The 21,434-nt window shown below is 38.2% G+C and overlaps 1 protein-coding gene and 1 long non-coding RNA gene across 2 annotated transcripts in view; both read left to right on the top strand.

Moving 5' to 3' along the window:
• Positions 1-21,434, top strand: part of LOC129437218 (limbic system-associated membrane protein) — a 142,422-nt gene that overhangs the window by 25,450 nt on the left and 95,538 nt on the right. The gene's annotated exons all lie outside the window — the stretch shown is intronic.
• LOC129426529 (uncharacterized) lies at positions 5,142-7,085 on the top strand. The gene is made up of 3 exons (XR_008638459.2): positions 5,142-5,556; positions 6,012-6,106; positions 6,846-7,085. It is a non-coding gene; the product is annotated as an uncharacterized lncRNA (long non-coding RNA).

Here is a 21,434-nt window from a genome sequence, read left to right as displayed (position 1 = left end):
CCAGTTCCTGTCCTTATTACACATTGCAAACAAATTGAAATGAAGATTTAAATTTGATAAACGTGTTGCTCCAATAATAAACTGTTTAAATGCTGATTAGCAGTAATGAGAGTAATAGTAATAACATTATAATATAAGCTCGTGAATGCTTGATTGTGATTGGTCAGTAGTGACATTGTGTGGTCAAAATGAGTCAGAATGAGCAAATTATATTTTGAAATTCTCTATTAAAAACAAACTTCAAAATGATGTATGATTTGTTGGATCCAGTTAAATAATTTCACAAAAACAAAATCACTGCATCCATACCTTAAAATCATCGTCTTCAACATAAATCTCTTTTCTTGCTTTTAGGCAACAGTTTACTTCCTGGGATTGGTGATGTAGTAAAGACCGACATTATCATAATTTCTCCCGCTTCTTACTCACAGTCTGTAAGTTAACTCCTGTTAGCATTGCATTGTGAGCGAATCTTTCAAACATGGTAAAGAGCGTCACATTTCTGGGTGACATCAGAGGTATTCAGACCAATCACAACATACAGATTAGCTGGTCAATCAGGAACACATTGTATTATACCAAATACACAAAATAGTGTTGTTTTTCAGCAATTAAATAGGTGCTCTTTTAAACATACTGATTATATCTGCGTGAATTCTTGTCAAACAGATTTATAAAGCTGTAGTTCTGTGTATATATCAGGGTTGTGTGTCTGTGTGCATGCTTCAGATCTGTCAGTCAGTGAGAGGAAGATTGTTTTCATATTTTATGGCTTTTAAGAACGCTTTAAACATCAATTCAATTCAATTCAATTCAATTTTATTTATATAGCGCTTTTCACAAAACTCAATTGTTTCAAAGCAGCTTTACATTAATAGAAGCAGTAAAAGCACAGAAAAACGACAGATAGCATAACATAATACACAATAGCATAAGCAGTCAAATTTGCTGCGGCTATGACGCGACACTATGAGCGAGCATATTACTAATGTAACGTTGAGAAGAAGAAGCTAAGTTAAGCCCAAGCAGGCTACCTCCCCGGGGTAAAAAAACCCCCTAGGAGAAAAAAAACAAAAACCCCGGGTTGTTTAGCCGAGGAAATAAAAATAAAAGTCCTAGGAGGGAAAAACCCTTGGGAGATATACATGTATATACACACATATTAACGGATAAGGAGCTTAAGCGGAGATTAAGCGGAGATTAAGCAGAGATTAAGCGGATATTAAGCGGATATTAAGCGGGTCCTGCCGGTGGTCGTTGGTCAGGCATCAGCTGGGCATCACATTGAAGGACGACCAGTAGATCAGAGGTGTGCCGACTTTCACATCTACCGGAACTGGGTCTGTTTGTCCCATTGTCCTCAGGGTCAATGGGACCCAGGGACGAGACAGGGAGAGAAAAACAAAATCATATTAGCGTAGGGGCCGTTCACATGTAATGCAAGTGTCACACAGTGATGTGGTTGAATCAGCTTAGTTTCAGACAGACTAACTATTGCGGCATAATTATATTATCCACAGTTGAGGATTTTGCAAATTGGGGGCCCACTGCGACGGTATATATGGTAACTAAGGGTCACCTTCCGATTTTTAAGAGAAAATGAAACCTGTCGACCCGTTTGACTAAGGCCTGTAACCCCACTGTCGTCGTTAATGCAGGTTCAGTGGCAAACGGGTCTATATTGCATACTATTTACAAGATCACGAAAAAACGCCAACATCGCAACCTGACCATACGTGTCAACCCGTTTGACTAAGGCGGGAGGCCCCACTGTCGTCGTTAATGCAGGTTCAGTGGCAAACGGGTTATTTTGGCATACCATTCCCCAGACTCAAGAAAGCGCCAAAATCCCAACCCCACCATACGTGCCAACCCGTTTGACTAAGGCCGGAAGCCCCACTGTCGTCGTTAATGCAGGTTCAGTGGCAAACGGGTCTGTATGGCATACTATTCGCAATAGAAAGAAAGCGCCAAAATCACAACCCAACCATACGTGCCAACCCGTTTGACTAAGGCCAGAAGCCCCACTGTCGTCGTTAATGCAGGTTCAGCGGCAAATGGGTATGTATGGCATACTATTTGCAATACAAAGAAAGTGCCAAAATCACAACCCAACCATACGTGCCAACCCGTTTGACTAAGGCTGGAGGCCCCACTGTCGTCGTTAATGTTGGTTCAGTGGCAAACGGGTTTGTATGGCATACTATTCACAAGAACACGAAAGTTCCAAAATCGCAATCCGACTATAGGTTAAGATAAGATTTTTATTTATTTATTTGGTTGATCTGTGTTATGACCGCGAGTGCTTTGTTCCGTACAGATAACCATTTCGAGTTAAGTACTTTTACTAGACAAATTATGCGAATGCTTTGTTGAAGAGAAAAGTTTTAAGTCTAGATTTAAAATTATCGACTGTGTCTGATTCTCGGACATCGGTTGGTAAATCATTCCAGAGCTTAGGGGCTAAGTAGGAAAATGACCTTCCACTTTTAGACACTTTTGATAGTCTAGGGATAATCAAGAGACCAGAATTTTGCGACCGTAGTGTGCGTGATGGATTGTATTCTGATAGTAATTCTCTAAGATATGAGCTTTGTAGGTGATTAGTGATATTTTAAATTGTATGCGATATTTAACTGGTAGCCAGTGTAAAGATGCCAGAATTGGGCTTATGTGGTCATACTTTTTAGATCGAGTAATTACCCTTGCGGAAGCGTTTTGAACTAGCTGAAGCTTGTTTACTTGATTTGCATGGCATCCCCCGAGTAGCGAGTTACAATAGTCTATTCTAGAGGTCATAAAAGCATGGATAAGCTTCTCTGCGTCAGATGTAGACAGTATATGGCGTATTTTCGAGATATTTCTAAGATGGAAGAATGCTGTGCGGCAGACGTTGGCGATATGACTATCGAAGGATAAGTTGCTGTCGAACATCACACCTAAGTTCCTAACCGTGGAAGATGGCACCAGAGTGCAGCCATCTATGTGCAACTTGTAATAAGACAAATTATGTTTGTAGTGATTCCGTTCAATAATAAGTATCTCTGTCTTATTGGAGTTGAGCTTAAGAAAGTTATGTGCCATCCAGTCACTAACATCGCTAAGGCAGTCTGTTAGCTTAGAAAACGTGTGTGTTTCGCTGGGATGTGAGGAGATGTAAAGCTGGGTATCATCCGCATAGCAGTGAAAACTTATGTTATGTTTCCTGATAATGTCTCCTAGAGGTAACATGTATAACGAGAACAGGATAGGACCTAAAACCGATCCCTGCGGTACACCGTATTTAACCAGGGAGTGATATGACTCTTCCTCGTTTACATAAACAAAGTGATAGCGATTGGTTAGATACGACCTAAACCAGGCTGACTACTGATACCAACATAGTTTTCTAGTCTATTGAGTAAGATTGTATGATCTATTGTGTCAAAGGCTGCACTAAGGTCTAGTAATATAAGGAATGAGATTTCACCACGATCGGATGTTAATAGGAGGTCATTTGTAACTCTAAGCAACGCTGTCTCTGTGCTATGGTGGGGCCTGAATCCTGATTGGAACTTTTCATATGTACTATTATTTGTCAAGAATGTGCGTAACTGGCTTGCCACTACCTTTTCTAATATTTTCTAAAGAAAAGGGAGATTTGAGATTGGTCTAAAGTTATTAAGCTCTCCCTGATCAAGCTGCGGTTTTTTAATCAGCGGTTTAATAACTGCTAGTTTGAAAGCTGTTGGAACGTATCCTATTTCTAGCGATGAGTTAAAGATATTTAGAACCGGGGTTGACACTACAGGGAATACCTCTTTAAGCAGTTTTGTGGGAACGGGGTCTAATATACAGGATGATGATTTGGATGATGTAACTAGTCTAGAGAGCTCATCTATTGTAGTAGGTTTAAATGAATCAAGATGTTCGTATGGTAGTCTAGTGTTAAGTGAACTAACGGGTTGAGTGGTGGCTGCCTGGGTAGCTACGATGTTTTCCCTTATAGACGTAATTTTGTTAGAAAAGAAGTTCATGAAGTCGTTACTATTGTGTTGAAGTTTACTATTGGTTTCTGTTTGTTCTTTATTTCTAGTCAGTTTTGCAACCGTGCTGAAGAGGAAACGAGGGTTATTATGATTCTCATTTATAAGCTTGCTAAGATAGGTAGATCTGGCGGTTTTAATAGCCTGTCTGTATTGTTTAACACTCTCTTTCCATGCTGCACGCCATACCTCTAACTTTGTGCTTCTATAATTTCTTTCCATTTTCCTAGTTGCCTTTTTGAGTGCTGCGGTGTGATGATCATACCATGGAGCTGGCGGTTTTTCTTTGATTCTCTTTTTTCGAATGGGAGCAACGGCATCCAATGTGTTAGAACAGACATTGTTTAGGTTTTCTATTACAATATCTAGATCGTCAGAGTTATCTGCTACATGTTTAATTTGGGACAGGTCTGGAAGAGTGCTAATAAATCTATCTTTAGTGGTGGAAATTATTGTTCTGGCTAATCTGTAGCATGTTGTGGATTTACTGATCCTATCTAGAAGTACAGTGTATGACACAAGGTAATGGTCAGAAACTGCATCACTCTGAGGTGATATTTTGATGTCATTAATATTGAGCCCGAGTGACAGAATTAAGTCTAATGTGTGCTTACGAGTATGCGTTGGCCCTGTCACGTTTTGTCTAATATTGAGAGAATTTAGAACATCCATAAATGCACGTCCTAGTGCATCTTTTGGGTTATCCACATGAATATTAAAATCACCAACGATAAGAGCTTTATCTACAGTGACTACAAGCTCAGACAGGAAATCTGCTATTTCTTTAAGGAAATCTGCATGGTGGCCCGGAGGTCTATAGATTGTAGCTAAGGCAAAAGAGAGCTGTTTGTGGTTACGATCGGTTATTTCCATATTTAACAACATTAGTTCGAATGATTTAAATTTTACTTCAGATTTTTGGTTTATTTTAAAAATTTTGTTGTATATTGTAGCTACACCACCCCCTCTCCCCTTTAATCGAGGTTCGTGTTTATAATAATAGTCTTGTGGGGTGGATTCGTTTAAGGGTCAAAGACGAGACGTCACCATTTTGGTGTCCGCATCAAATATAATTTACAAAAGTGATTTTACATACAAAAAAACATATAAAATGAAAGTAAAATGTCTACTTTTATGTTTCAAATAACTTTTGTGAAAATACAATGACCAAATATGAGTTTAATAATGATCCAAAGTGTAAAATCGTCATTCAGCGTAATGGTCCGGACTATGATTTTACTAATAGATTTTTAAATAAACGTATAAAATACCATGTTAAAAAAAATATTTGCTTCCTTGGCATGTTCACATAAGTGTTGGCTGTTTTATATTAATAGGACTATGTGTTATTTTTTTCGTTAAATATTGAAACAACTAGGGGACTTTTGTCCCGAATATGCAGTTTGCCAGAGGTCATTCAGTGTAACGGGATCAGGAAACCATTTTGAAATTAAATAAACAAACAATAGTCATCAAGCAGTCTGTGATATCATCAAAAGGCCCCCTGAAGACCATGTGGTGATTCAGCAAGGTAAGTTTATTGCTCTTAAATATTTGATAATTTCACCTTTTGATAATGTGGTATCTTGAGTTACAAAAACGACTGTCATTCAGTGAAATGCAAAAAAACACTTTTATTGTTAGATTTTTTGAAAAATAAGTAGATGTTGTGAATAATGATGATAAACCTTTCTGGTCAAGTTCACTGTTTGATATAGGTATCTAGTTGTTAACTTCTAATATTAGCTTAAGTAAAAGTTTCGTCATTCAGGGTAATGTTTTGTCATTCGGTGTAATGCAAATTGTATGTTACACCACAGTGTCATCCATTACACTGAATGATAGTGTCACTGTTTAGATAACATTTTTGGCATTTTATTTCTATTTCAGATAAATGAGGGATGTTTAGCACAAAAAAATATATCAAACTTTATCAATATTAATGTTTTAATGTATTTTTGTCGTTTTGGTACTTATTTCTTTTAGATGCCCACAAACAAAGAGAAAGTTTCTAGGCACTGGCAGAAAGTTAATGCAGACCCAGTAGCTAGGGCAATGCATTTAGCAAGGAGACGAGAAAGGTATTGAGGAGTGCAATGTAAAAATAATAGGGCTGGGTTTAAAAAGATAGATTTCTCGATTTTAATCAATTCTAATTTTGAAGAAACAATAGTGATTTGTAAATCACAATAATCAATCTTTCAGTCTATGCTGTTTTCAGATGATGTTAATCAATATCAAATTGATTTGAAATTGGATCAAATCGTGAAATTTGTGTCCAAGCCTAGCCCTAAAGAATAATAGTTTACTGCTGTTTTTAGATAGAGACTCCACCCTACCTATACCACAAGTTAAAGGGATAGTTCACCCAAAATGAAAATTTGGTCATCATTCACCCACTCTCATGTTGGTAAAAACCCGCATGAATTTTTTTGTTCTGATAAACACAAAGGAAGATATTTTGAGCAATGTCTGCAACCAAACCGTTCGTGGACCCCATTTACTTCCATATTATTATTTTTAGTATCATAGTATGGGGCCCACAAAAGGTTCGGCTACAAACATCTCTCAAAACATCTTCCTTCCATTTATGCGGGTTTGAAACAACACGAGAGTGAGTAAATGATTACAGAATTTTCATTTTTGGCTGAACTATCCCTTTAAGAGAGGCCACTGAGGGGATTCTCCGCCCATAATACAAATCCTGATAACATGTCATTTATGTTGCCAAACAGAAAGTATTTTTTAATTAATAACACGTTTTATATAGATCTGTGTCAATAATTTTATGTCAATAATTACATGGAATCTGTATTTCAGCAACCAGAGAAGAAAGCAAGCTGCCTTGGCTGCAAATCCTGATCACCTGTCAATCAGGAATTTATCAGATGCTGCAGCTGAGAAGAAGCGAAAGCAATGGCAGGAAAATCAAAGAAAACACAGGGCAGAAGCTAAACGTATAAGGGCAGTTCTGGATCTTATTATACAGTATTACCACCTGTTCAGTTAATTTTTACGAATATGATATGCATTATGGAATAAAAATGATTATTAATTTCAGCATCTACTTATGTGATTTGTTAAGGAATAAAATGATACAGAATAATATTCAAAACATTGCAATAATGGAAAAATGACACTATTTTTGTCAAAAATGTCATTCAGTGTAACAAACCATGGTCATTCGGTGTAACACATATATTTATGTAGAAATGAAACAATATACTTATTCTGAGCTGTACTTATTAAAATATGTATAATAATGTGTGATCCTTCAAAAATTTTATTTGATTTTAATTGATTTTCACTTCCTTACAAAAACTTCTTGCTGACAAATGGGTAAAACCTAATGGTTTAAAGGATATTGGCGAAGTAAAATGCTTTAAAATGACAAATAGTTAGTATTTTGTGTCTGCACTGTGATCTATAAATAGAGTCTTGTAATGTGTCATCAAATAATAGTTTTTCTAAAAATGTCTGATAATATTTTTTGCATAAAAATATTGTTACACTGAATGACATTTTAGTTGGTGTCTTCTGTAAAATTCCAGTAAAAATGTATGGTAGTAATTATTTTTTGCTCAGAAAAACATATAGTTAAACAGGACATATTCTAATGTATGTGAAATAGACTAAATTTAAAGCTCTTTTACACTTTTATTTTTTTAATGCTTTAAACCCCCTTTTCGTCTTTGACCCTTAAACTAATGTAGTCGTCTGCTTTAAGCCAGGTTTCTGTTAAACAGAGTGCATCTAAGTTTTGGTCTGTAACTATTTCATTGACAATAGGTTCTTTATTGGTAAGCGATCTAATGTTAAGAAGGCCGAATTTTAACATTCGAGGTTCATCTGTTAAAGTATTGTTGTCTAATTTTATATTAATCAGATTTGTACCAGATGTGGCAAGCGGTGCTCTGTATTTATTTGTTCGGGGAACAGATACAGTTGAAATGTGTTGATATTCTGGTAAGATTGACTCGAAGTGCTGGGATATAAGTGATCTTGACATATCACGGCAGCTAACACACGGACGGTTAAGCCGATCCGTCTGTTGTCTGACTTGTACCCTGGATAGTCAGACTGTATTCGAAGTAAGACTATTGGTCAGATTTATAGAGAGAATCGCCCTTCCTTCCTGAGATGGATGGAGGCCATCTCTCTTTAGCAGGTCAGGTCTCCCCCGAAAATGCTTCCAATTGTCTATAAACCCTACGTTATGCTGAGGGCACCATTTTGACATCCAGTCGTGAAGAGACAATAATCTACTGTAAGTTTCATCCCCCCGGTAGGCAGGGAGGGGACCAGAGCATAATACATTGTCCGACATTGTTTTAGCAATTTCACATATCTCTTTAATATTATCTTTGATCTCCGACTGGCGGAGTCTGGTGTCATTCGTGCCGGCGTGAATAACAATTTTAGAAAACTTACGCTTAGCATTAGCCAGCACTTTAAGTTTTGATCTAATGTCTGAAGACCTGGCTCCCGGTATACAATCGACTATGGTGGCTGGTGCCTCAATGTTCGCATTCCTAAGTATCGAATCTCCAATGACCAAGGCACTTTTAACAGACGTCTCAGTCGGTGTATTGCTTAGAATATCGAACCTGTTTGAAATTACCAGGGGGGTCTTGGGTGGGCACCGGAAACGACTTTGCCGCCTGACAGTCACCCAGTTAGTCGGCCCCCTTGACTCAGATGATGGAACCGAGCTATGTGTATTACGTTTAACACTAGGCGCACCCGAAACAGTGTTTGTAGCATTAGCGTTTGTAGCATTAGCGGTATTAACGTTTGTAGCATTAGCGGTATTAACGTTTGTAGCATTAGCGGTGTTTGTAGCATTAGCGGTATTAGCGTTTGTAGCATTAGCGGTATTAGCGTTTGTAGCATTAGCGGTATTGCTGTCATCAACTAGCGTTTGGATGCGCGCTTCTAGTTCTGCAATCTTCTCCGTCAGCCTTACTACTTCAATACACTTAGCACAAGTAAACCCCTCTGTGCTGATGGAAGAAGCTAAACTGTACATGTGGCAAGTAATGCAGGTTACAATAACAAGCGGAGTCTTACCGCTTTCATGTTGGGTGATGGCGTCTTCGGTCACCTGGACGCGGTCCGTGAAGCTACATCGCGAGGGAAGCTCACTCACAGCACGCCCCGATCGCCTGCGGACGTCTGTAGCCAGTGTGATGTGAGGCAAGCTGAATCTGCGACGGCCGGGCAGCGGCTCCTCCATGGCTTCCCGATCGCTTTCATTCTGGGCGATGGCGTCTCCGTTCCCTCGAGCGCGGTCCGTGAAGCTGCACCGCGTAGGGTGTTCGCTTTTTGCACTTCTCGGTCGCTTGTGGATGTCTGGAGCCTGGGTGAACTGGGCGCTGTACTTCGCGTAGGATCTGCGATAACAGGGTATCAACTGCTCCACAGCTTCCCGCTCAGGTGAGGACAGGTCTGAATAGCATACAGTGGATGAGTCCGCCATTAGATCGGCAAAATGGTAACTAAAACCGGCACCTGTTTGTTGCTGCTAGCGGGCTATATGCTAACACTGGGTGTTTAGCAGTGATAAATCGTTTCACGTGGTAGTACTGCTCAATAGTCGTCACGGTAAAGTATTCTTGAGATAAACGAATATGTTATATTATATAAATAGGAACAAGGTAGTCAGAAAATAGGATTTGGATGATAAACTCGACGGAGCTCTGATGCACGACGCTCACTCTGACTCTCACTCTGACATCAAGCAAGTCCTGCACTTTATTTTCTAATTCCTGCATGTTTTAAAACCAAAATGTCAGACGTGCATCTGGATGTAAACGCATCATTTGCATTAGTAATGCATTTAGGACACCTCTCAGAAAACATACAAATAAAGTTTATTTGGATGTTTAATAACTATTGACAGTCTTGGCATTGCTGGACGAAGGCTTTATGTAGGGAAGATCCGGAGCAAAGGTAACGTGTTGATCAATCTACAGGTTATTTAGGGAACTAACACATCCTGAAGTTTAGCTTCTCATACTGTTAAAACATGTTTTATTCTCAACTATTCAAGTTTGTACTGTCAGATTTCTTTTGAAACATTTGATGAAACTGAAATATAAAATAAAAATGTAATTTCATTATTCTTTTTACAAAGATAAACAACAAAATATGTTTGCAATTACATATTAACAAGGTGATTAGTTAGATGTTTATTTACTAAAAACAAGTGCAACACAAAAATCTATCTTGTTCTGTTGTGTTACTTTCATCCTAACTGACAGGGTCAGAAGTAACAATGTGCTACTTATGTTTGAAGTGAAATTATACTGAAGTTGGTTTTCATTTGTTCAAAACTTCACCTGGTATTGAAAGATCACACGTGTGAGTTATGGACCACAGCAAAAATATAACATTAGCTTTTAAAATGATGTTTTTCTGGAAAGAAAAAATTCAACCATTGTCAACATTCATACTCTCTATCGCCTTTCGCTCAAAAATAGAGGGTTTGACTCGTTTTGCCAGCACGGGTCACAAATGTTCTGTATATATTACTACTGTTGATAATGATTTTGCCAGAATGAAAAACGAGTTATTTTCTTTTGTAAATTTTTGCACATGTTTGGGGTTTGAAGGAAGTAGACCCTGTTTTCAATTTTCATTAAGCATAGAAGAGCTAGGATGTTTCCTGCATAAAATGTGTTGGTCTAAAAGAGGATGGACATATGTATCTCGTTTGGCTTGATAATGAGTAAATGATGATGTAATTTTCATCCCTTTAATTGTAGACATGGTTGGTATTTAAATGTAGACTTTTCTGATTCAAACCACTACCATTGAATCTCATGTGATGTCTGACATATGAAATATTTCTCTTGAGTAAAGATGTGGATCTGATTGGTGGCAGATACAGAATGTGAAGTGATGTGTAACTTTTTCTGTTAGAAACACACCAGCAGCCTCATTATTCTGACAATACTTAAAGCCAAAGAGAGAAAATCCTGCAGCCGATAAGAGATGCTGATCTCGCCCTTCAGACGACAGCTGAGTCTACGAAACAGATCACATCCGTACAAACCGCTTCAGCCAGATGAAGCCTAATTAAAAACTGAGCCAATTAGAGACGAGAGAGATGAGATGTGGGAAGATCAGAGCTTGCATAAACTTTCTACAGGTCATTTATCTCACTGAATCCTGCTGAGCTTTATGAATTTCCATTGTGCTGGAGAACTCGCTCATCTAGACCATATATTGCTAGTTAAAAGACATCAGCACACAGCAGATGCTGATTAGCGGCTCTTTCTTAAACAACTTCAGTTTTTTAGATCAGTGCACAGAATCATCTGAATGGTAGAAAGTTTGTTTTATACAATAAATTCCATCTTCAGTAGTCCTGTGTGATTCTTAAAGTCGTGGGATTCGTTGCATAATAATTAAAGAGTCGGGCTTGTAAGTCGAAGGTCGTCGGTTCGTTCTCACAGCCAGCTGGAAGCGACTTTAGTGTCCTTAAGCAAACACCCTTATGCTGTAGTGATAGCTGTGTGTGTGTGTGCATGCGTGTAGGTGTGTGCGCGCGTGTGTGTTCACTTTCCATGTATTGGTTACCATACTTTGGCCACTATGTCACTTTTACTTCACTTTCACTGCATCATTTTGTATCTTGTATCTAATTACAACACTGATTGAAATGTGTAGTTTGAAACACGGACAGACATCAGACGCATCACATGCTAAACAAACTTCTGCTAAAATGAAACTTTTGCATTTGTCTGTATGACTCAATTTATCAGCCGCTGCTGTGTTTGTTTTTCATTTAGCAAATGACAAGTGTGCCCTGAATACAAAAATATGGGCTGATATTCTGAGAACAGGGGCGGCGTTTGTGTATGGCAGTCGTCATACCCTGGCATTCAGACAAAACAGCAGAAATAAAGCATTCGTCATGATGCTCATCTTAAATATATTTAGTAGAACAGATCTGAACATTGGTACTTTCCTACTAGTGATAATGTTAGTGTGTTTGACTTCATGAAATCTCGAATCACCCTCGCCGTATTTGGATGTCATTCGGCTGACGTTCTTGCAGTGCCGCATAGCAAACACACCTGGGGTGCACTGCTTTTCAATTCTTATTTGTGCATTCTTGTTTCCTTTCCACGCGTCACAGCTCCACCCTCTCAGGATGAGAGCAAGGAAAGACGGAGAGGTCGAAGCATTAAGTGAAATGGCATTTCCTCACTCTGTATAAAGTTCATTCTCTATTATCAAATTTTCAAGTGCATGATAAATGAGGTTAAACACATACTTGAGTTAGAGTTCAGGCTCACTTCATTCAAATTAAAATAGATATATGTGTCTATGCCACTGATAATTTGCATAGACCAGTGACCTATACATACACTGTAACATACAACTTTACACTTACAGCGGGGAAAATAAGTATTTTACACATCAGCATTTTTATCAGTAAGGGGATTTCTAAGTGGGCTATTGACACAAAATTTCCAACAAATGTGCCCATCAAGCCAAATATTTCATTCATACAAAGAAATCAGAACATTTAAGTATACAAGTTGAGTCATAATAAATAAAGTGAAATGACAAAGGGAATAAGTATTGAAAACATGAAGAGAACAAGGTGCAAAATGGCATAGAAAGCCAGGAGATCACCTGAAATCTTTCAGTTTTGAGAGAGAAACCCTGACCCCTATCAGTACTAATTGTTATCAGCTGATTCAGTCCTTGCATCAGCAGGTACTGTTGTTTTAAATGAACCCCCATGGCTTCCATGCAGGCTCACTACGCAAGACTACATTGCTGAACAAAAAGCATGTTGAAGCTTGATTAAAGTTTGCGAAAGGGCATTTGGAGAAGCCTGTGGATTATTGAGAGACTATAGTATGGTCAGATGAAAGCAAAATTGAACTTTTTGGCAGTCATTCTACACACCATGTTTGGAGAACGGGCACTGCCCACCACCCCAAGAACACCATACCAACAGTTAAGTTTGGGGGTGGAAGCATCATGGTTTGGGGTACTGGCAGGATGAATGAAGAAATGTACCGAAACATTCTGGATAAAAATCTGCTGCCATCTACCAGAAAGTTGAAAATGAAAAAAGGGTGGACATTTCAGCAAGACAATGATCGCAAACACAAGGCCAAGGAAACAATGAAGTGGATTCAAAGAAAGAAAATCTTTGCATAGAAGTTGCATAGAAAATCTATGGAGAGAACTGAACATCAAAGTTCATAAAAGAGGCCCAAGGATCCTTCCAGATTTAAAGGCCATTTGTGTGAAAGAATGGGCCAGAACCCTCCTGAGCAATGCAGACGACTGGTCTCTCCATACAAGAGGCGTCTAGAAGCTGTTATCAACAACAAAGGCTTTTCTGCAAAGTATTAAATAAAGTGTGTTCAATACTTATTCCCTGTGTCATTTCACTTTATTTATTATGACTCAACTTGTATACTTAAATGTTCTGATTTCTTTGTATGAAGTCAATATTTGGCTTGATGGCTACATCTGGTGGAAATATTGTGTCAATAGCCCACTTAGGATCCCCTTACTGATAAAAATGCTGATGTGTCAAATACTTATTTTCCCTGCTGTACATTTTTAAGTTTACACATCATTTTAACTGTATTGGCTAGTGATGAGTTGCTGTAACTTATAAAATTAAGTTAACATAACCCTAAGCCCAACATTTACTTACTTATGTACTTAGTTAGGTTTGGAGGTGGGATTAGGATTAAAACAGCACTCATTCGGTGAGATTTCAAAAGATTTCAGCCGTTGCTATATCCCTTCTAGCCACAACCCTCCTCAAGAAGCCTCCTTGTTCCTCATGGTACATTTAATGAATTGAGATGACCTACAAGATGGTGAAGCTCCATCATTTTCCGGGTGGTAAAATGTAGCAACGAGGAAGCACATTGAGAAGCCCTTGCAGTAATACCATTTAGTTTATATTAACATCATGTATTTTTAAATTGTGGCTGTAGCCATGGTGCCAGGGCCGTTTTTAGGCATAGGTGAACTAGGCAGTTGCCTTGGGTGTCAATATCTGCAGGGGTGCCAAAGAGCGCACATACATTTTGTATTCACTGACTGCTGCTTCATTGACTTGAATTAGTGAAAAATGAGTACAACAAACTTAGAGATCAACTCTGAATGTCCGTGTTTTACACAGAGGCCAGATAGTCACTAATAGCTCTGCAGTAAAGTAAAACTCCCGTGTTGGACCAGACCGGTTCTGATGCAAAGTGAGTTTAAGGTTACATCAACATATGAACAGATGAAATGATAAAGTCTTCTTTCTACAAACATCCTCATCGAAGAGGAGAACAGATTTTACCAATCAAATGAGTTTTTCTCTTTGCTGATCTAGTTCACATTCAGGATGAAAGCTGAATTATTCAGCTTCTTTTAATGATGACCTGATTCAACACCTAAAATAGATTTAAACACACGCACACACACACACACACACACACACACACACACACACACACACACACACACACACACACACACACACACACACACACACACACACACACACACACACACACACACACACACACACACACACACTTACTGTTCATCTGATGAAATATCCCCTTGAATTCTCCAGACCACCCATCTCTCTCTCTCTCTCTATCTCTCTCTCTCACTCTCTCTCTCTCTGAGTCTCTTTATTTCTTTCTTTCTCACTCTCTCTCTTTCTCTGTCTCTCGCTCGCTCCCTCTCCGCTGTGCGTCTCTCTTCCTCTAGTTAATGTTTTAAGCTGTACATCACCTGACGTGTTTCATGTCTAAACTGGGCCAGGACACTCAGTGATGTGTCACACAGTTGTCTCATTGGACTCTTTTTATGCATTAATTATCATTGGTGCAGTACACAGTATTTGTGGAATAATCTTTGGAAGAATGATTGAATGCATCATAGATGTAATCACTTGCGTAATAAAACATTTCTGATGGTTATAAATAAAACTATACAGTGGCTTCAGTGGGACCTGCTGAAAACAAATTAATTGCACCTGCAAAAAATCTACTCTTAGTCTAGAGTCCTGCCACTAAAAACACCTTAACAAGCACACACAAGACCTTCACTACAACGCAGCAATGCAAAACAGCCGAGTCATGAGGGTTTACTGTAGATGTCATCAGTGATGTCTTTCCTGTAAGAAATAATCTCCGCTAGCAGCCAAAAGTTCAGACCGTTTACTGTCAGATTCTGCTGATGTTCAGAACAAGAAATGAGACGTGAATGTGTGTCATTTATTACTGCTCGATACAGTTTCATCTTCTCCAGTGAGGTTTCTCTTTTAGTGATTGTCATGTTATGTGATTTGGATCCTCACTCAGTGTTTGGATGAATTACCAGGTTGATTTAAAGCATATATTTCTGTTTGGCGACCGCAGAAAGCCCTGTAGACGATTTGTTAATGATTTACTGCTTATCCTGAATTACATAGCTGATCTTATCTCAATTCACAGGAATACAACACTCTTGAGGTGTAAAGTTTTGTGCGTGACAAATACACTGACAGTATATACAGAATAAAAAGTGCTGCCCTCTAGTGGAGTTTGTGAGATTTTCTGTTTGTATTTAGTGACTAATTTTCATTAACACAGCACACTAAATATACAAATACAATACTATGTTTAGTTAAGGGTTATTTTTAATAATCAATTGTCCTGTTATATGTATGGTTTAGTCACAGCAGGTTGTGTGTGTGTGTGCGTGTGTGATTAAAGCAGTATGGGGTGCACCTCCTCTGGGGGGCGACAGAGTATTTCAGCTGATTTGAACACTGCAGCAGAATACAATTATCAGTCATGAATTCTGAATGACATTGTATGAAATAATATTACCTTTCATATTTGCATCTCTCATTATGATTATAGACACGTGTGAATATAATACGAGCTAGACTAATAACACTGCGTGTGCGTGTGGGTTAAGAAAAGGTTCAGGTTTATTTATTTGTAAAGCACTTTAAAAAACATTAGACGTTGGCCAAAGTGCTTTACATAATAGACACAAAATGAGCTTCCATTAAAATGCAAGAGAGTACAAATAAGCCATTAAATGAGATTTAAATGCATGAATATAAGCAGACATAAAGAGCTAAACTATTTCATAAAGAAGAAGCTGCGTCTGAGAAGTCTCTGTCTGCTTTTGATTTTAATGGAGACTTGTGTACAACCGTAACTCTCATGTTTACTTGCGTGCTGCTGAGCTTTATTAAAGTTTATTGTTGCTGGTGAACTCGATGTCGACTGTAACGAGGATCTGTGTGCTGTTGCCAAAGTAACCCTAAAAATCAAACTGAAATGGACATTTATGTGATGAATGTAAATACATTCCTTAAACCTGAAACTAACCTCTGGCATTAACCACTTCATTCATGACACCAACAAACAAATCAATCTGTCTCTAGTTAAACTCTTCATTTCTCATATTTACATAAACGTGGCCTCTTAAACCAAAAATTCCAAATTTCCCCTGGATGTTTTTTCCATCATGGTATTGAAGATATAGGATCTAACACTATACACTCGACCTGCTCCTGAGAAGGGACGCCTATTAAACATGTGCACGAGATCTTTATTTATGTTACAAATTATAAACTAATTCAAAAACATTCATACAAGGCAAAATGTCAAACGCACTTCCGTGTTTAATTTACGTATTTATACTGATTGATTGACTCAAGATATGATCTGCAATGAAGAAGTAGGTTGTTGCTTTTGTGTAATAAATACTGTGATGAACACATTAGAATGATCAAAAATGAACACACAAGATTTTAGAACATTTTAGCGTGAAACCTTTTAACATTTGGTCATAAGGCTACTTTAGACAAATTGAGCTGTTTACCTGTGTCTTGTGCAAGGGCTAGCATCGCTAATCATAGTTTAAATCAAGTTTTACTAGCAGTGATTTTAAATGGATTTCTCCAAATAGCATGACAAACTTTACCTGTGGAGTAGAAACTTTGCGACTGGGGCATCAGTGGGAAGCTCAATCTGTGCTTTTAGCGCACGACAGCGTGTGGAATATTCTCACAAAAACACTCTGGTCTTGTGCCTTTCTCTTTTTCTCATACAATTCATAAACACTTTTTCTCTTGCGACCCTCAGACATTTTGATAAAACACGGTGAGCTTCAATGAATGTCTGAAACCGTAGCTCACCACACATATAGAGGGTATGCATTGACGTCACTCGCCCTGTTGAGTGGCAAACGTTCAACAAAATGTCTGGTAGCGACTGTGGTGAAAATGCCAATAAAACTGACTATTATCAGCTTAAATTAAATTTACTTGGACTTGATAGCAGAGGTGGACAACAATGTTTGTATTGGGAAAAATTACTTCACTACATTCTAAAGCATAGAATCATACTGTGTGTTCTTTAATATTGCATATTTACATTTATTTAATACCTAATTACATTTAAATTGTGTACTTTACTTAAGTAAAAGTACGTTCATGTACTTAAATATTAAATGTAAAACAAAAACGCATTATTTATGAAATGTAATAGAGTAAAAATTATGACAATATTCTTTGGTATGTATGTTTTCCCAAGAAAAACACAGATAAAATACAAATATTTGAAAAATACTTTTAAGTAGAAAGTAAAACCTCTGCTTGATAGTGACCCTAACAACTTATCAACTCACCTGTGTTCTGTGTGGACGTTGGAATGAACAATCAATTTATTTCTCCTTTCTGTGTTTTTTGTCAGTCTGTAAAACGATAGCTCAGAAATCTTGTTAATCTGTTAGTACAGACTATCGCACAACAGCCTCTCCCATTTCGACGCTTTTTCACCGTGTTTTCGCTGATTTCACACTGTTCACAAATTCTGCCCCTCTATCTGCCACTCAGTGAGCGTAACCGCAGTCATTTTTGCCAAAGGTGACATCACATGCATACCCTCTATACACCTGAAAGTACACATGTGCAGAAAGTGAAAACTACCTAGTATGATGACGTTACATAACACATATCACCAGAATGATTGACAACTAGGAGGACCAATAGTCTTGATGATCTACCTGGAAAAAGAAAATCCTCCACTATAACTTTAAATGAATGTTGAAAAGATTTTCTGTAATTATCAGGTTTATCCCATAAAATCAAGGGTTGGTTTTGTTATAAAACTATTATTTAATTATTTTATTAAAAAAACATATTGTGTTACATTATTAATGATATTATACAATTTTAAATGATATACACAGACACAATATTGTGCTATGATGTAAATGTGGTTCTTTGTGGATGTGGTCAGCAGGTGTCATTGTTTCACACTTTATGAGAGTCAAATCACTGCAGTGTTATTCAGAAACTCTGACAATCATTCAGCATCATGTCATTCAGGTCGTCTCACATCAGAAGATCTGATTGTGTCTGGCCTGACAAATAACACACACACTTTATTCTTTTTTGAAGACTTCCAGACATAATGACTATGTACATTTACAGTGTGTACGTGTTATGTGATTTTCTGTTTGCATTCCCTGACTAATGTGAGGTCAGGTGTTATTTTCAATCTGTTTACTGTCACATGAGAGCTGCTGGTTCCTGTGAATGTATGCGGGTGAACTCTATACAGTGTCTTCACTGTTATTGTCACTGTTCATTTCAAGGTTTTACTTTATAAAGTCGCGTTCATTACAAGTTGTTTGTTCTTTTTGTGTGGATTTATTCCATCTGTGAGGAAGAAATGTGACAGATGGGCAGATTATGTGGATTAATGCAATGTTGAAATGAATTAGTAACTCGTATTACTGTAACTCACCTCACATCAATGAAATCTCTTCACAACAGAGAAGATTATTTGAAGTTATCCTGGCGTTGCGTTGCAGTATAATGTGGGCTGTGCTCAGTACAGTGTGTGAAGATTTTGTTGGCATGTGATGCCCGGATGAACTACTACATGTGCAAACGTTTATTCATCCGCTGGAATGTTGCTATTACCTGAATCACGCACACGTTTTCAGAAAGTAAATAAGTCAGTTTTGGCACATTACACAAACACACACAAACTATTGCTTCACAAAGGTGAGTGATAACTAAAAGTGTCATGTGATAGTCGAGGGTAAATGAGCGGCGTGTGTTGAGCTGATGCAGGACGGCCGGCGGCGTCACTTGATGTTTAATGGCTCTCTGTCAAGACACCTTTAAAATCACAGAAACTTTAACACAGTCATATGTTTAGATGACAGCTTTGATAACTGAGGTGTGATATCTGTGTTTGTGTAGTAGTTACGCATCATGTCATGAAGTCATCTGGGATCTATTGGAGATCAGTCCTGACTGAATGAGCTGCTGAGATGATGTACAAACACCTGCAGCAAAACATTGGGCTTAAACTTTCACAAACCCATCTTACCATCTGATCCTGTCGACACAGTTTACTGTTTCCTGAATACAGTACCACAATGAACTGATGCTGTTGTTCATAACACAACTTCACCAATAATCATTTAACTAAAGCTTAAGACAATGTGACTGTATTTGTTGATGGTGGACTTTAAGGTTTGTGGATCTGTAGTTGGTTAAACATTGCTAAGTGGTTTCTAGGGTATTGTGCAGTTTCTCTGTAATGTCCTGAAGTCTACATCTTTCAATTAAAGTATTATAGAAAGCTGTAATGATTTAGTCAAATCTGAGCTGTGTGACACTCAAGTGAGAGATTTAGCTTTTCTCAAGTTTCTGAATGATATTCAGAGTGTTTGTGATGTAATCTCTCGTAAGATGTGCAAGAACAAAATGATTTCTTTGTGGATTTCACAGCATTGTTCATTTCATCAGCGTTACATCATTATGCTAAAGAATAAAAGCATTGGTCAGTGTTTATATGGGATGTTGAAGAGAAACGAGAGAGAGTATTGATCGGTAATGATCAATAGTGATGTTAACATTGTTTCCATAGCAACAGCTTCAGGCATTATGCTTAACGTCAAAGCCTTTGCAATATTCACATAGACTTTTATAGGAAAAATGAATTGCAGAAGTAACTGGAGTTTGTTCTTGGGTTCCAAAGACGTCACTTTCGCAATGCTCATCGCCATATTTATGTCCGTTGTGTCAGCAAACACAGCACATCTAATGTGGTAAATGATCACATTTATTAGTTTAATTGAGGGCTTACCAGAGACAAAATGTCTGACCGTATAATCTGGAGTTAAATGTTGGCTGCCAGTCGGTCCCAATATGTTGAATTTTTGGTATCCTGCATTATTTGTCATATTTTGTTTTTGATATTTCCAGAAATTAAAAAGTGTCATATAATATTTGTCATTATTTAAAGAGTAGACAACTTGGTGAACATTTTTGGCTTTAATTTACTAACGCGAGTTTTTTTCAATTCAATTCAATTCAATTTTATTTATATAGCGCTTTTCACAATACTCAATTGTTTCAAAGCAGCTTTACATTAATAGAAGCAGTAAAAGCACAGAAAAATGACAGATAGCACAACATAATACACAATAGCATAAGCTGTCAAATTTGCTGCGGCTATGACTCGACATTATGAACGAGCGTATTACTAATGTAACGTCTAGGAGAAGATGCTAAATTAAGCCCAAGCAGGCTACCTCCCCGGGGTAAAAAACCCCCTAGGAGAAAAAAACAAAAACCCCGGGTTGTTGAGCCGAGGAAAAAAAATAAAAAGTCCTAGGAGGGAAAAACCCTTGGGAGATATATATGTATATAAACACATATAAACGGATAGGGAGATTAAGCGGGGATTAAGCGGGGTTTAAGCGGGTTCTGCCGGTGGTCGTTGGTCAGGCATCAGCTGGGCATCACATTGAAGGACGGCCAGTAGATCAGAGGTGAGTCGACTTTCACATCTACCGGAACTGGGTCTGTTTGTCCCATTGTCCTCAGGGTCGAGGACAGGACAGGGAGAGAAAAACAAAATCATATTAGCGTAGGGGCCGTTCACATGTAATGCAAGTGTCACACAGTGATGTGGTTTAATCAGCTTAGTTTCAGACAGAATAACTATTGCGGCATAATTATATTATCCACAGTTGAGGATTTTGCAAATTGGGGGCCCACTGCGACGGTATATATGGTAACTAAGGGTCACCTTCTGATTTTTAAGAGAAAGAGAAAATGAAACCTGTCGACCCGTTTGACTAAGGCCTGTAACCCCACTGTCGTCGTTAATGCAGGTTCAGTGGCAAACGGGTCTATATTGCATGCTATTTACAAGATCATGAGAAAACGCCAACATCGCAACCTGACCATACGTGCCAACCCGTTTGACTAAGGCTGGAGGCCCCACTGTCGCCGTAATGCAGGTTCAGTGGCAAACGGGTCTGTATGGCATACTATTCACAAGACACAAAAAAGCGCCAAAATCGCAACCCGACCATACGTGCCAACCCGTT

Source organism: Misgurnus anguillicaudatus, chromosome 24 (genome assembly GCF_027580225.2).
Source record: "Misgurnus anguillicaudatus chromosome 24, ASM2758022v2, whole genome shotgun sequence".
NCBI lineage: Eukaryota > Metazoa > Chordata > Actinopteri > Cypriniformes > Cobitidae > Misgurnus > Misgurnus anguillicaudatus.
This window is presented reverse-complemented; position numbering and strand designations above follow the sequence as displayed.